Genomic DNA, 17,198 nt, shown 5'->3' with positions numbered 1-17,198 from the left:
TCTGCAGGAGTTTGGAATTACAGAACCAAGCAGGTACTGAAATTAAGCCAATGTCAATAAGCTAAGCTGAGTAAGCTCTATATAGTGTGTATAGATTTTATGTAAGTGATCAAAAGTAAAATTGTCCAATAATATATAGAAAATTCATTGGTTCTTACAGGAATTTATTAATGTATAAAACTGTGTTATACCTGCAGCAATTATTCCCTCTGTGAGGTGACTGTGGAGAACGAGAATTTGGTCAAACAGAAGCGACTTCCAGACTCCATGGCTAATCTTCCCGACCGGGCCAACTTAAACGGAAGGTAACATGCCGCCAATACTAACCCATATACAGTATTCATAGCTAGCTTTCTTTGTAGACAAAATCATTGTGGGTAATTGTTTTTTTTTGTGTAGTTATCAGTTTCTATGACCACAGTCCCCCTTTTATTTGGATTGCTTTTACATTTGAATTTTTAACACAAATGACTAATATTTTGTTGCTTCAAGCAGAGTATTTAGTTTTTTATGTAAATTAAAAGATAGTGTAGTTTGGTTAAAAAAAATGCTATGCTGATTAGATTTTTTCTACAAGAGATATTAAAAAAAGATAAAAAAAAAAAAAAAATTGCGTTTTATATGTTAACACCCTGTTCATGGTATTATAATTAGTGATATGTTACTGATATATATCAGTATAACAAAAATGGTAGATAGAATTAGTCAGTTTTTAACCTTTTAAGCTAGATTAGATCCCTTCTTTTTCTGACTTTCTATATATCAAGCATGCAGTCGGGCCCCCCTTGTAATCCAATGTCATCATTTGGTAGATGAATAACATTTTTAAATCAAGATATTTTATAGTTTTGCATGGGTAGAAGTTTTTTTTTTTTTTTTCATTTTTAAAAAAAAAATTATTCTGCTTTTATGATCTTTATGGTAAATAATATCCAAGATTGGTGCATGTAATGTTAAATATATGAAATTTTTTTATGATTGTCATGGTTACAGATAATAGATAACTTGTTCTTTGTATTATTCCTCTATTTCCATTGTATATATGATGTGTCATCTATTTTACCTGACTTTGTAAGTAACTCCAGTAAACCCCTGGTTTGCCTGTGCACTTTTTTCTTTTCAAATGTTGTCAAAATTTGGTGTTAGTGTATTTGGATTGTAGATTTTACTCCACCACTTGTGGTATTATCTTTGTGAATACGACAGTTTGAAATATTACCAAGCTAAACACTAAACCACCATATAATCATAAATATATCCATGCAAATGATAATGGTTATACATTTATTGAACAACTTGGTATTTATAGGGGAGGGCAACAGAAGTTATTCATCATGTAAAAAAAGCTTGTATTTTATCAGCTTACTCAAGATTTATCACTGTTTTGCTGGAAAAAGATACATGTAACATGCATTTATAAATTTTTACTGAGCTCAGAAAATTTAAGAAATCAAGTGAGGGAATTTTCCAAAAAATTATACATAAAGCAGAGCTCAGAAAGAAAAAAATGAGAAAAACGAAATACAGGAATATTACAAATACCACAATGGGATGGGATGTAAATGTATTAATACTATTGACTGAGTGGTTACTAGCATGTCAAGAGGTCAGGGGTCAGGGTCAAGTTTGTGTAGAATGTGGGCCTGGCTTAACCTATCGAATGACTCTAATGCAACTCTCTAACCATGTATGCCTTGGCTTTGCTTGCTAATATTATGCATTTCTCACTCTGCTCTGACATGAATAACAATATATACTCAACCATAAATATTGTTCAATTCAGTTGTCTGATTTTTTTTTGGATTAAAATTAAATTTGGCAAAATTTGCTTTTGATCTGACAGTAAGTCAATAAATATTTTGGCAAGTGGTATGCTGTAGGCTCCATCTGAAAACCTTGATTTGAAGAAAATTTTACAGAAATGTGTAATTTTATAAATTTAAATTGTCTTTCCATAATTTTAGTTAATTGTGGTATACATATATCCTTTGATTTCCTTATTTTTCAAATAATATAAAAACTTAAGTTGGCTTTTTGAAACATTTTCAACTCGGACTTCTAGCCCCTAGTCTTTGTTCAGTATATTTGACAATGCTAGAGATCAGGGTCTGCTATTACCTTAGTGCTACACTGATTGTAACAATGCATGTAAAATTTATAGTTTAAGATAATTGAAAATTTTTCCTTCTAATCTTAATTTTTTTTGATTGCAAAAAGTGTGTTAAGTAATTATGCTTACAAAATAATAATGACAACTGTAGATACCGAGTGATTATTGCTGCACTAGCAGTGTGTAGTTGGATGACCTTGGTGTTGTGTGTGACCTTTTTATTTTCCCAGCAGTGAATTCCCTGTGTGCAAAACTCTTAACCTTTATCACTGTTGTCATAGATTCTGAGATTTTTTGTTTTTGATGCTTTTAGACAGTTTTGTAAATGCAACCTAATCAAAGTTGAGAATGAGTTTACTAATTAAGAAAAATGGGGAAAACTATACACAGTTATTACCGGTAGTTGATTTCAGTATTTACTGGGTACTCAAGCACCCGCAGACCAGATCACAATCTAACCAAAATTAGCATCTCAAAGAAAAAAAAAACAGTATATGATACAATGTAGAAATGGACAAATGTAAAATATATACCTACTTTGGATCAGAACTCTATAATCCTTTTGTTTTGACTGGTCAGTTGGTCATACAGCTGGTCTGTTTAGTGACTTGACATGCACTAACCATTTTGTGACTAACCCAGTATTTTGACAACATTCGTGCCAGGTCTTGGTGGTCCAGGGGTTTAATTATCTTGTTTGTTTTTTGACCACTCACCCAGGCGTACTGTTCCATGTGTACTCAGGTATTACCTTAAGAACAATATGAACACGGAGACACTGGTCCCGGACGAGTTACGCGGCGAACTGATCAAGGAGGCTCAGATAAGTCTTCTACAGCTCCACACCACGGAGGTGGCGTCCCAGCTCACTCTGGACGACTTCAAGGTCTTCAAGAGTATAGAGCCCACTGAGTACATCGACAACTTGTTTGGTCTTAACTCTAAGTTTGGTACACCTAACTTACAGAAATTTACAGAGGTTAGTACTGGTACATGTAACATTAGGTCATCAGTTTCTTCACATCATTTAAATCCTTAGCATCAAAAAATAGATTAAAGGCTATATGGTGCACATGTATCTAGTTTTTACTTTTGATTATCCATGAGAAATAAATTCATTGAAAGTTCCTACAGTTCCAGTCACCTTAGTATTTTAGATATATTTTAGATGTACACATGTACATGGTGTTTCTTGTTGTAGCTTATCAATAAGGAGATGTACTGGGTTGTCACTGAAGTATGTGGAGAACTCAATGTTGTCAAGAGAATGAGAATGATCAAACAGTTCATCAAAATCGCAAGTAAGTTTTGCTCAGTTGCTTGATCAAAACTAGTGTTCTACTCCAAGTTTTAAGTGTACAGAATTGCTCTAAACCAAAGGGAAAAAAAAAGATTTACAAAATTCTTTTGTTGTTTTTATTTCAGAGCACTGTAAAGACTGCAAGAATTTTAATTCCATGTTTTCAATATTAAGTGGCCTTGATAAAATATATGTCTCAAGATTACGCAACACGTGGGAGAAATTACCCAGCAAATATGTCAAGATGTATGAGGTAGGCCAACTCTTAAATGATACATACTGAGTTGTTCTTGGAGACATTTTAAATTTTTAGCTCACCTCAACGAAGTTGGAGGAGCTTATGTTATACCCTCGGCGTCGGCGTCGGTGTTGGCGTCCCAGGTTAAGGTTAAGTTTTTTGGAGCAGTTTTCTTTTTAATTACTTCTGTGTCCTATACTGATTAGACATGCATGGAAGATGGTTTTAGTGTGTTTTATTGTACCAGACAAAGTTTCAGATGCTGCAATTTCAGCAAAGGAATGACCAGGTTAATGTTTTTGAAGCAGGTTAACATTTTTGGTGCAGTTTTTTGTGTGGGTTTCATTTCCAAGTAACTATAAGCCCTATGTTGACCAAACTTGCATGGATGATACATCTAAGGATGCATACTACCATGCTTGCTTCGGATGCTGAATCTGACCTACATTTTCCGGTTGAGTGAACAGGTTAAAGTTTTTGGTGTAGGTTTCATTTCCAAGTAACTATAAGCCCTATGTTGACCAAACTTGCATGGATGATACATCTAAGGATGCATACTACAGGGCTTGCTTCGGATGCTGAATATGACCTACATTTTCCGGTTGAGTGAACAGGTTAAAGTTTTTGGTGTAGGTTTCATTTCCAAGTAACTATAAGCCCTATGTTGACCAAACTTGCATGGATGATACATCTAAGGATGCATACTACCGGGCTTGCTTCGGATGCTAAATCTGACCTACATTTTCTGGTTGAGTGAACAGGTGAAAATTTTGGTGCAGGTTTCATTTCCAAGTAACTATAAGCCCTATGTTGACCAAACTTGCATGGATGATACATCTAAGGATGCACACTACCGGGCTTGCTTCGGATGCTGAATCTGACGTACATTTTCCGGTTGAGTGATTAGTTAAAAGTTTTTGGTGCAGGTTTCATTTCCAAGGAACTATGAGTTCTTTATTGACCAATCTTGCATAGATGATACATCTAAGGATGCATACTTCCAGGCTTGCTTCGGATGCTGAATCTGACCTACATTTTGTGGATGAGTGAAAATGTTAGTTTTGATGCATGTTTCATTTCCAATAAACTATGAGCCCTATAATGAGCAAACTTGCATGGATGATACATCTAAGGATGCACACTAATGGACTTGCTTCGGATGCTGAATTGGACATACATTTTTCAGATAATAGACAAGGTAAAAGTTATGGTTGCAGGTCTATTACCAAAAACTATAAGGCTTATATAACATTGTATAAACCAAACTTGCACAAATGCTGCATCAAGAGATGAAAACTCTCAAATTTGCTTCAGATGCTGGATTTTCATTATATTTTCATGAAGAAGAAGTAGTTTAAATTTTTTATGTAGGTCTATTTCAAAGTATCAGATCAAAATTGCTTTTAAAAATATTTTCATTTTTGGAATGTATACTTTTTGTTGGTTAATTGTGTGACTTTGCCTTACTTAAAGACAACATTCGTTGAGGTGAGCTCTGTAATCTCTGATTACCTATGTTTTTTTTTTGTCTAGTGTGTGATGTTTAAATGCTTGATTTTACAAGAATTCTGGAAATAATTCCATTATTTTAACCTTATTTTTGTTTGTTGTGTTTTAGGACTTAAAGGAATTGATTGACCCTTCAAAGAACATGTCCAAGTACAGGAGTTATGTCAGTAGTGACCACGTTCAACCACCTATGGTAAGAGTGGAGCAATGATCAGCTCATTATATGTATTATGGAGATAAAGCAAAGTATACAATTAATTTCACAAATTCACAACTAACACTTCTTATAATAGGGTATACTTTCATTTTCAGTTGCCATTATTTCCTATTGCAATGAAAGATCTAACTTTCCTGAAAGATGGCAATGATACAAAAGTGGATGGACTTATCAACTTTGAAAAATTCAGAATGATTGCCAAAGAAGTTCGCAACCTCTGCAATATGTGTTCAGCTAAATATGTAAGTTCTTTCTCACTTGCCTAGATTTTTAATTTAGCTAAAGGTTTTATAAATATTACATGCACATGTTGAATAATTTGTTAACTTTTATTTTATTGAACATTGAATATAATTTCTGTGATTGCGGTAATTGTTTCGAGTTGTGAAAAAAGTTATTTAGAAGTTATGACATCGTCATTGAATAAATAAACTTTTTTCTCAGGATGTAAATACGATGTTCCTTGGCACACAAAGTATGTATGAGAGTTCTTGGATCATGGGAATGGCGACCATGAAGAGAGTGAAGAATCGCCGAGGGTCTACTCTCCCCAATGCTAAGAAAATGTATGAAGAGGCCCAGATGGTGAGGCGTGTGAAGTCATACCTCAGTAACATGAAGGTCATCTACGACGAGGACAAGCTACGGGAAATGTCCTACCAGTGTGAGCCGCCCGAGAACAAAGGTGTGTAAGAAAGGAGCGCGTTAGGGAGGAGGAACACATATAAACTGATTAACGACGAAGCTAGTGATTTACATTCAAAGATTTTTAGCTCACCTCGACGAAGTCGAGATGAGCTTATGCTATACCCCCGGCGTTGGCGTCGGCGTCCCAGGTTAAAGTTTTAGGAGCAAGTCCATTCCTAAGTAGCTATAAGCCCTAACTGAACCAAACTTGCATGGATGATGCATCTAGGGATGTACGCTACCAGACTTGCTTCGGATGCTGGATCTGACCTACATTTTCTAGATTAGTGACCATGTTAAAGTTTTTGGAGCACGTCCATTCCAAAGTAACTATAAGCTCTACCCAGACCAAACTTGCATGGATGATGCATTTAGGGATGGACACTAGCATACTTGCTTCAGATGCTGGATCTGAATTACATTTTCCAGATGAGTGACCAGGTTAAAGTTTTTGGAGCAGGTCCATTCCCAAGATGAGTGACCAGGTTCAAGTTTTTGGAGCAGGTTCATTCCCAAGTAATTATAAGCCCTACCCGGATCAAACTTGCATGGGTGATGCATCTAGGGATGAACACTACCAGACTTGCTTCGGATGCTGGATCTGACCTACATTTTTCAGATGAGTGACCAGGTTAAAGTTTTTGGAGCACGTCCATTGCCAAGGAACTATAAGCCCTACCCTGACCAAACTTGCATGGATGATGCATCTGTGAATGGACACTACCAGACTTGCTTCGGATGCTGGATCTGACCTATATTTCCCAGATGAGTGACTAGGTTAAAGTTTTTGGAGCAGGTCCATTCCCAAGGAACTATAAGCCCTGCCCAGACCAAACTTGCATAGATGATGCATCTAGGGATGGACACTACCAGACTTGCTTCGGATGCTGGATCTGACCTACATTTTCATTCCCCAGTTCACAATATCTATGCCCATTCCAAGGGCAGAAGTTGCTATCACAAGTTTTATATGACTGTCACCATCCTGAAGCTTTTTGATGTCACTTTTCTTTTCATCCCAAGTAACTATAAGCCCTACCCGAACCAAACTTGCATGGATGATGCATCTAGGGATGGACACTACCAAACTTGCTTCAGATGCTGGATCTGACCTACATTTTCATTGCCAAGTAACTATAAGCCCTACCCGAACCAAACTTGCAAGGATGATGCATCTAGGGATGGACACCACCAGACTTGCTTCGGATGCTGGATCTGACCTACATTTTCATTCCCAAGTAACTATAAGCCCTACCCGAACCAAACTTGCATGGATGATGCATCTAGGGATGTACACTACCAGACTTGCTTCGGATGCTGGATCTGACCTACATTTTCATTCCCAAGTAACTATAAGACCTACCTGAACCAAACTTGCATGGATGATGCATCTAGGGATGGACACTACCAGACTTGCTTCGGATGCTGGATCTGACCTATATTTTCATTCCCAAGTAACTATAAGACCTACCCGAACTAAACTTGCATGGATGATGCATCTAGGGATGGACACTACAAGACTTGCTTCGGATGCTGGATCTGACCTACATTTTCATTCCCAAGTAACTATAAGACCTACCTGAACCAAACTTGCATGGATGATGCATCTAGGGATGGAAACTATATCAGACTTGCTTTGGATGCTGAATCTGACCTATATTTTCCATACAAGAGACCAGGTTTTGGGAACAGATTAATCCCAATGAACTTGAAGTCCTTAATATCTGCAGTATTAACAAATTTGTGAATATTTGTTTACACTATACATGTTTTTCATGCTACATGCATAGAAATGTGTATATGCCTTGTAAGGGGTTAAACACAACTTGCAAGAATATTGTTGTTGGGATAAATACTAGATATTAAGAAAATATGATGTGAGATTTGCATTACTTACAATGATAACATTCGTCGAGGTGAGCTTCGTAATCTTTGATTACCTATGTTTCTGATGAACTAAATATGTCATAAATTAATATTTTATGCTTACAGCAAAGAGAACTGAACATAGTCCAAGTGTTCCTAATGTTACCATTACAACCAAGGACGAAAAAACTACTGTACCAACAGGTCCAAAATTTGGTAAGAACTGGATCATTCTCTTATTTAGTCTTCCACAAGATGATTTCAGAATTTTCACACAAAAAATCTTTTTTTTTATTTTAATTATGTCTAACTGTCTTTGATTTTTTTCTTTCTTTCTTTTTTTACTTTGATATGAAATTATAAACTTTTGTCTCCTATAATTGTAATGCATATTTAATGATTTCAATATGTCTGTTTAACTAAGTAATATATTTGATTAGCTTGTTTTGTATCGATTCTTGTAACATTTTTAGCTTTTTCCCAGGTTTTCTTTGTTTGTCTATTGTATCGTTTTAGTTTGTTATGTTTTCATTACAATAACATCATCACTAACGCTTTCCCTATGCAATATAAAAACTCTTCTGCATGAATCTTGAGGTGTATTTCTTTTGCCGTTAGGTGCTGAATCTCCACAGGCAATCCAGAAATTGATGGGATTGTCTGCGTCTGTTAAACCTCATAAATCCCATTACCCCCTCCCCCTGCTCCGTCAGGGGTAAGCAGTCCGTCCCATAGCTCAGGGCGACGACCACCCACATCGCCCCGTCATTCTGCTGCCTTAAGGTCCCATCCAGTTCATCTGTCACCCGAGAGTTCATCTGTCGTCAGTCTTAGTAATATAGCTTACCGCAGACCCAAACGAACTGGTAAGATAGCACCACGTCCTTCTAATTTAGTTGTGTTAGAAAACAAAATGAGGTGATGGAGTTTATTTTTGTTTTAACAATCATCATTTAGTTACCTTTTGTCTTGTTATTTCTTATGAATGCAGTACTTTTTATGTTACAAGCCTTCCCTTTGTATTTTCTTTGCATGCTCCTCGTTATAAGTTTGAACAAACACTCTTCCAGAAAACCACAATATCCTGAAGTATGGAATATATGGCTGCTTGATTTAAATACACATATTTGAAACACTTCTTTTTGGTTTGACCCTTTGTACATGTATATGATGTCCAATGATTTTACCTTATTTGAACATTTGTGCAAGCTCAAACTTAAATTTTTTTCTGATTGTTTAGGGTCTCAAACTTCCCAGACATCGTTGACGTCAAACGAGTCGAGTTCCACAGACAACACACAGACCAGCCATGGTTCTCATCCGCAGTACGCTCGGCTGTCTCACAATCAGCATGAGTCGCCTGATTCTGCCCGCCACAGCATGATCTCCACCAGCTATGACACTCAGAGCACCAACTCCGTGGGGTCCAACAACAGCTCCTCCTCTACCCACTCCCCGCCCCCACATTACCGACGTCACGGCCCCCAGACCGGTCAGTATCTACAGCTTGGTGGCTAATTTTAGCTTGGCATTTCTTAGTATGGGGCTCATATGTAAGGGAATAATTTTAAACAAATTCTAATGGGGTTGCAAACTGCATGAGGTGAAATTTAAAGTCATATAGTATGTGGGATGGGATACTGTATTAATAGTAATATGGCATTAATGATTGTGTGGAAAGAAAATAATGTAGAAGATGAGAATTATAAAGAATAGGGTCTGTTGTCTCAACTCGAAAGCCTCTTTGGTCCACACTTGTTCCCTATTAATGTAATATGATGAGCATTATCTGTTTAGATTGTTTGATTTACTCCTGTTGTGTTAGATAGCTGTGTGTTGGTGGTGGTGTATTTGTGTTCTTTCTCCCAACAATACTTATTTTGTTAATAAATGGTTTCAATTTATTATAAACAAAATGAAAATTTGACGAAAAACTCATCTGGGAAAGCTAAAATCTGCAATATATTAAAAAGGAAAATAAAAACTCATTACAAAACCAGCATTTTTATTTTTGGGCATCAACTTCACTGACCTATATCTCTCCAACTCCACTGTATATGTGTAGTGTATAGCACACTCTATCGTTCCCCTCTCTCTCTGCTTGGCTACTGATCTGCTACTGTGGCGTAGTTTCTTATGGCTGACTTTGATCTCTGGCCCCTATGTTTGATGTATGTATTCTCTTGCAGCACCGCCCTTCCTACATCAACATAGTACTCCACCTCTTCCCCAGGCTAGGGCGAGACCACCATTACCGCCCTATAATGTTGTCATGCAAAATTCACCAGGTGAGATAAGTGTGTCGTGTATTAAAACCAGTTCTAATCATGGTGTATAACACATGCAATTCTAATTAGAAATTCATCCAGTTCATCCACAGAAATTATTTACTCTCATGTCCATTGCATCGGATGTGATATTGATTTCAATCCCCACTTAGTGAGTAAATAGATGAAATAGTATCCCTTGGTAGGAGAAAAAAAGTGAACTGATGAGCCAGGTGTATCAATATCGCATGAGAACATCATGTTCATCCCACACTGTACATAGTTCTGCACGTCATCTATGCTTGTATTAATCTCAGGCTCTTAGCTGCTATTTCTATATTTTAACAAATTAGATCAACACTGGACCCAACTTTATCTTCTCACAAAGGTTTATAACATTTTAAAGCTAAACAGGGCTTTGGGATTTTTTAAAATTAAAGATAAAGTTGGGTTCTTCAAACTCTTGATTTTCTTGTCAGCTGTGTCTGAAATGCAGTAGTGTGTGACTGATTCTCTTTTTCTGTCTTAATATTTCAACTTCTTTCCTGAATGAAAATCGATTTCATATTACTTGACATTAAAAATAATTGATAAAAAAATATACAACTCTCTGAAATGAAAGTAAAAAAAATTGTTCTTTGATATGAATTATACTATAGGCATGTATTCATATGATACTCTGAAATAAATATTCTTGCTTGTAAATACTCTTATATGGAAATCTTGAATGCTCATACAAAAGTCATTTATCCTTCTGCCTTCCTCGACAGCCTATAGCCATATTATCCATCAAACGTACACTAAAGTCCGCCGACCGCCCCTGCCTGACTACCAATCTGCTACCCACATGGCCCAACTAGCTCGCCAGAAGCAATATTGGCAGATGGACCGATCTCATTCACATGAAGGGGTGGTAGGATACTGCAATGGGCAGGCACCTTATTACCAAGTCTCTGATGAGGGTAGGTTAACATTCCCATATTCCCCTCAGTGGATGCCAAAACTTTGTCAGAACAAGGGAATCATATCTTGTTTTATGGTTTCAACACAGCTAGAATTCACTGTCAGACAGTATAATGAGTTTAATTTTGAAAACTGAAATCATTTGTTAACATTTTTTGCTTGCCCTCCTCTTGTTTTGGTAACACGTCTTACGTTACAGTGTTGTTCTCCATGTTTTTGTTTGGACTAGTTTCCTTTTTGTCCTTTGTTAGCATGAATTGTTTTAAAATTCCAGAAGAAAGTTGAAGAGTTATAATTGGATTCTAACATCAGCAACTCATACCTGTATCACTGTATTTAGAAAACATAATTCAAGTTTCACATCAGCCATATTATGTTTCAAAAACAATAATCCTCATATGTATCAACTAGTATAATAAAATCTGACATTATAAATCCTGTATATAAACTATATATTCAATACAGTGTATATCCAATTGTACAAAATACTATTATATCACATTTACAGACTGCAATTCATACAGACAAGAATTGACATGGTGACAATTATCCAGATAGGCTCATTAACAATAATCTCTTTAAGCATTGATTATTGAACTGATATATATTCCCATTTTGAATTGTTTAGGTGATGGAAATTTTAATATTAATTAAATGAAATATAAATGAAGTAGAACTTGTTACTCAGGATTCTTTTCATTTTCTTGTAGAAGAAGAGGAACAGGTGTCGGCAGTTTGAGGAGGCTTTCCTTCAGTAAGCTAGAACTGTTCTTCAGGCCTGGGAAGGGTCTACAGCATCCCCGTATGTCTGTCAGTCATAACTGACAGGAAGGGGTGTGTACAAACAGGAAGGGGCGTGGCCCCATTTAAAGTGCAATTCTTCCTGCTCATCTGTGATAGTCAAAAAATCTATAATCCTCTATAACTTAGGGGAAAATTGTTGGTGCAAGTGAAATTCTTGTGCAAACACTAGTGCAATTTGACACAAAATAGGCAATGCGATGCATGTGTATTAGTGGCAGTATTAATCTGACGAGGATCTGTCTTCGTGTAAACTGATCTGAAATCATCCAGCCACGCGCTGCTCTGTGTATATGTGTTCAGACCAAGGGATGTTTGATGATGGTACTTCCTACATACAGTTATAGTGCTATACCATGATCATAGTGTGAACTGTGCCATTACATCAAAGAAAGAGCTTCCTTATTTTCCAAGGAATTGGACTCCAGAATTATTCATATATGTATTTGTATACCAAAGATTCAGTCATCATTTTACTCATTTTGTTTAAAAATGGCAAGAACCATATTGAATTGTTTTAATTTTATCATTATAATATATTTTCATTCAAAGTAAAAGTTTATTCATGTTTAATTTATTGGATGTATAAACCTGTTTTATTTTAATTTCAGATTACTGTAGAAGTACTTTTTTCCGCGTGGTATTAATTTACGCTATGAACGCGGTCACAAATTTTCCGCGGAAATTTGTCCCATTGAACTTAATATTAATATAAGGAATATATAGTAAGTCTTAGGATATTCGCGTGATTTTCTACCAGCGGATTGAACAGAAATAGATATTCCGCGGAATTATGACCCCGTGGAAAAAAGTACGTCTACAGTATCTATAATGTATACATCTCATCCCACAAAATTTTAATACATGGGTAAAATATGATTGAAAAACATTATTAAAACCATGTTTATTTTAATTAAGACTTCTAAATTTTTAAAATCTTATCAGTTCATACTTATGTGTAAAATTTCTATGAAATTGTCAACATCTGACATATGCTCTGTATGTGCTTAATATAAGTTCTGAAACCAGAGAAAGCAACAACCACAAAACAAGCAATTAAATCTTATAAATGTTACAAACACTGCTGGATAGATCATGTATGTTATTATTCTGAAATGGCTTTTCTGCAATTCAATTCCTATTAAATTTTGAAGGTTCATCAACTTTCTAATAAGAAAGATAACTCTACCTAAGATGGACTATTTACCTTAGTTAGAAAATTTTGAAATTTTAAACATTCAGAAAAAAATTTATATTGGTGAACAGAAGAATGAGAAACCTTAGCCTTACTTATAATTTGTTTTGGTTTTGGGAGTGGGAGGGACTAAAATTAGTTCATAACATGATAATCTATCATAAAAGCATTTTTTGAAGAAAAAAAAAACTATTTAAGTTGATCATTATTCGATAAAAATTATTTCTCTGTTTGAACTTTTTTAAAAGAAATATATTTAGGCATTTATTTTTGTGCCTATAAGAATTATGGCTGCTAAAATTTGTTTTTATGGATGTTTCTATGGATAATTTAATGTCTTTTTATGTAATACTAAATGTGATTTATATGGATCATTTGGAGAACTATAGAAAATAAGAATCTAATAGGAAACTGTTTTAGTAAAAAAAATTTGTTTTATTCCAGGTACTAGACAGAGTAATATGTAATTCAGTATTATGTAAATTTATAGCTAACATGTCTTACACTGCCAAATCTTTGCCAAGGGACCAGAGTGTCCCAATATAGTCTTATAACTGATGTGACATATAAATTGTTTTGTTAAAAAAATACAGGGACAATTTATTATTTCTTCTTTTAAGAAACAATGACATTAATTTTTTTTCTTTTTCATGACCCAGTGTCAATTTTTGGCTTCTGTGAAAATACCATTCTATTAAAAATGAAATTTAGATAAGTATTTAAAATATCTCTATTGAGAATGTTAAGTTGCAAGTATGTCTTTTAAGACTGTAACCAATCTAAAATATGCTTTGTCAAATATACACAAATTTTAACCAAGTCTAGTTGAATTCAGGGAACAATGAGATAACTTATAAAGAGATTTTGTCAATGATGATGTACAGTAAAATAGTATTAACAACGAAGTCACAAAATATTTTATCATGCATCCTGTATATAATTTACTTATTACCAAGAAAAGAAATAAAATTATTAAAACCATACATCTCAAGCTTTATTTGATGTTACATTCATTACTTCAGTTTTGAATATATACATATGGAGAACATACTGTAAAAGTATTACATTTGGCTGTGTATTCTTTTTAGCGTTTTTTGGCGGAAAGCAATTTTCGGTAATTCAAGTACAACGCTAAATATCTCGCACATATATATATATAAAGAAGAACATTAAGACGTGCTAAATCAGATTTTCCGCCAAATATCGTACAGGCTAAATATAATACATTTACAGTAACATGGAATTATTTTACAATTTCCTTTCCTGTCCAGATACCCCCTGAATCCATCTTGTTCTTAGAGACAGGCCCTTTGTATGAAGCTGTGTGCTGTAGTTTTTAGCTCACCTCAATGAAGTTGGGGGGAGCTTTTGTGATACCCTTGGTGTCAGTGTCCCAGGTGAAGGTTTTTAGAGCAGTTTTCTCTTTAAGTACCTGGTACTTCTTTGCCCTATGTTGATCAGATATGCATGCAAGATGCGTCTAATGTGTTTTATTGTACAAGTCAAGGTTTCAGATGCTGCAATTTCAGCTAAGGAATTACACTGTACCAGGTTAATGTTTTTGGAGTACGTTATTTTAACTGCATGTTGACCAAACTAGCATGGATGATACATCCAAGGATGCATACTACCAAACCTGTTTCAGATGCTGGATCCAACCTACATTTTCTGGATGAATGAACAGGTTTAAGTTTTTGGAACAGGTTCATTCTTAAGTAACTATAAGCCCTATGTTGACCAAACTTGCATGGATGATACTTCTAGGGATGCAATCTATCAGGATTGCATCTAGATTTTCCAGAGTTATTTTGGAATGTACACTTCTAGATTATTAGTTTAATGTGGGACTTGGCCTTGCTTAAAGACAAACATTCGTTGAGGTGAGCTCTGATTACCTATGTTTATAGTACTAATAATAATATTGGTATTACCTATTGGTATTTCTTTGGGTAGAAGTTATCTGTACTTGTAATGTTACATGTAATATTACCTATATGATATTATAGCTGTTTTGCCAATGACACAACTGATTCGATCAAGAATGATAAACAAATATATATTATAATCAACCTATTGGTTGCATTCACAAAACTGTCTTTAATACTTAATATATGGTACATGTATTATTTGTAGTTCTTTTATTTACTTAAGGAGGAACAGGACCTTTACCTGAAAAAAACCCTGTCAATGAATTTTTTTCGTATTTTTTATATTACTAATTTAATATATACTTAACATTTTAAAACGGTCCTGTCATGGGATTTCTTGACTTATTTAAAAGATATCGTCCCACAAATACCACCCTATTTAGAGTTTGTATGGAGTTTAGATACTTCGTGTTTACGGGCCCATAACAGAGTCCATAATGCGATTTTTTACGCTCAAACGATAAATATGATAGATAACACTACATACTCAAATATTTCAGAATATTCATAGTGTTTAAATTATCGGAAAGCAATTGTTTTTATTTTATATAGTATTTGGGTGGGATAATTTTTGCATTTTTCAAGGCAGCTTCAACGACAAAAAACCTCATTTGGAAAAAATTTTGTCAATAAATATTTCTAAATTTACGATTTAATGTCAGTCCTTCATCGTAATTATTTACTGCATAAATATCACAGGGTGAAGCTTACCTCAATATCGCACAGGACATCATTGAATTAGACGTAAGCATGATAAAAACGCTTCACGTTTGTATTTTCCGAGTGCGGGAAATTAATTGTGACGTCACACGAAAACATAAACATTCAAATTATCTAAATAGAGAGAATATCTGTTACTAAACACGAAAAAATATTAATTAAACAAAATCTGCTTCAGAATTTATCACGATACATTGACTGTGACCTGTTTATTATGAAATAAAACTGATCATGACGGGTGTGTGTACTTGATCTCGCTGCACTGAGAATTCAAACACTACGTCTATGACGTCACTGACGTCAGACTGCAGGGTAAAGAGAAACAAATGTGTATTGGACAGCTTCACAATATCTAAATGATGGGAAGATCTTTAAAAATTTTATTGATAATAATTTCTAAAACTAAATGTTTTAAAACAATTTTAGAATTTAGAATAAAATTACACAATAACTGTTGATTCTAACAATGTTTAACATGTATATCATAACCGATTATGACGTAATATGTCTTTTTAGTCATGTGACATGTTCCCTGTCTCCCCTTAAATATTTTTAATATACTAGTATATAAAATTTATGTTATTACATCATGATAGATCACTAATAAAGATGTGTAATACACTTCCGGAAATTCTAGTGCTTGTACACAAAAACGGGGCATTTTGCATCCTTGATACAAATGTACATGTACCTGATAATTGCATACTTTTCAATTATTACTAAGTCTATTATATTAAAGAAAAACCTTGAGAGTTTTCCAGACTATAGCATTTTTCACTCTCAATTTGCAACAAGAATATATCTTAAACTCCTTTCCTTTGCCAAAATAATTGTCAGGGAACGACGGGGGAAGTCAGACTAGGCAGTTTCAACAAGATTGGAGAATGTCAGGGAACGACAGGGAGTAGACAGGGTAGAAAGGGAGTGGACAGGATAGTCAAGGATAACGACAGGGGATTGTAGGAGAAAGTCAGGGAGTGACAGGACAATGTCAGGGACTGATAGGGGAACGACAAGGGATTTTTTGGCATCTTTAAGGGGGGGGGGTATTTAATTCAGCAAAAAAAAAAAAGGGGGGGGGATAAATCAACAACAAAAAAGACAAGTCCCAAATTTCAATGCCTATACATTATGTCCATCTCTTGACAAAAAATGGGACTAGGCTCCCCTAGCCCCCTCCCGTTCCGACCACAGGTACTTGGGAGCTGGGCCCCCCTTTTCTAATTTTTTCTTTTTTATATCTTGGGTCACACTGTCCTTCTATGCACTACTTCACTTGCAGTCGATAATGTAACCCGTTTGTCTTTGTAAGAAAAGGGTGTGTCAACCTCAGATAAAAGAAAAATGGAAAGAAGGGGGGGGGGGTCCTGCCTCCATGACGTATATAAGATTCAAAA

At 35.1% G+C, this 17,198-nt stretch overlaps 1 pseudogene; it reads left to right on the top strand.

The window, feature by feature from the left end:
- Window positions 1-4: 4 nt before the first annotated feature.
- Window positions 5-12,564, top strand: LOC134278031 (rap guanine nucleotide exchange factor 2-like; annotated as a pseudogene).
- Window positions 12,565-17,198: the final 4,634 nt, after the last annotated feature.

The sequence above is a fragment of the Saccostrea cucullata genome, unplaced genomic scaffold, assembly GCF_032062105.1.
Source record: "Saccostrea cucullata isolate Sc308-1 unplaced genomic scaffold, CSIRO_AGI_Scuc_v1 ctg6541, whole genome shotgun sequence".
Classification (NCBI taxonomy): domain Eukaryota; kingdom Metazoa; phylum Mollusca; class Bivalvia; order Ostreida; family Ostreidae; genus Saccostrea; species Saccostrea cuccullata.
This window is presented reverse-complemented; position numbering and strand designations above follow the sequence as displayed.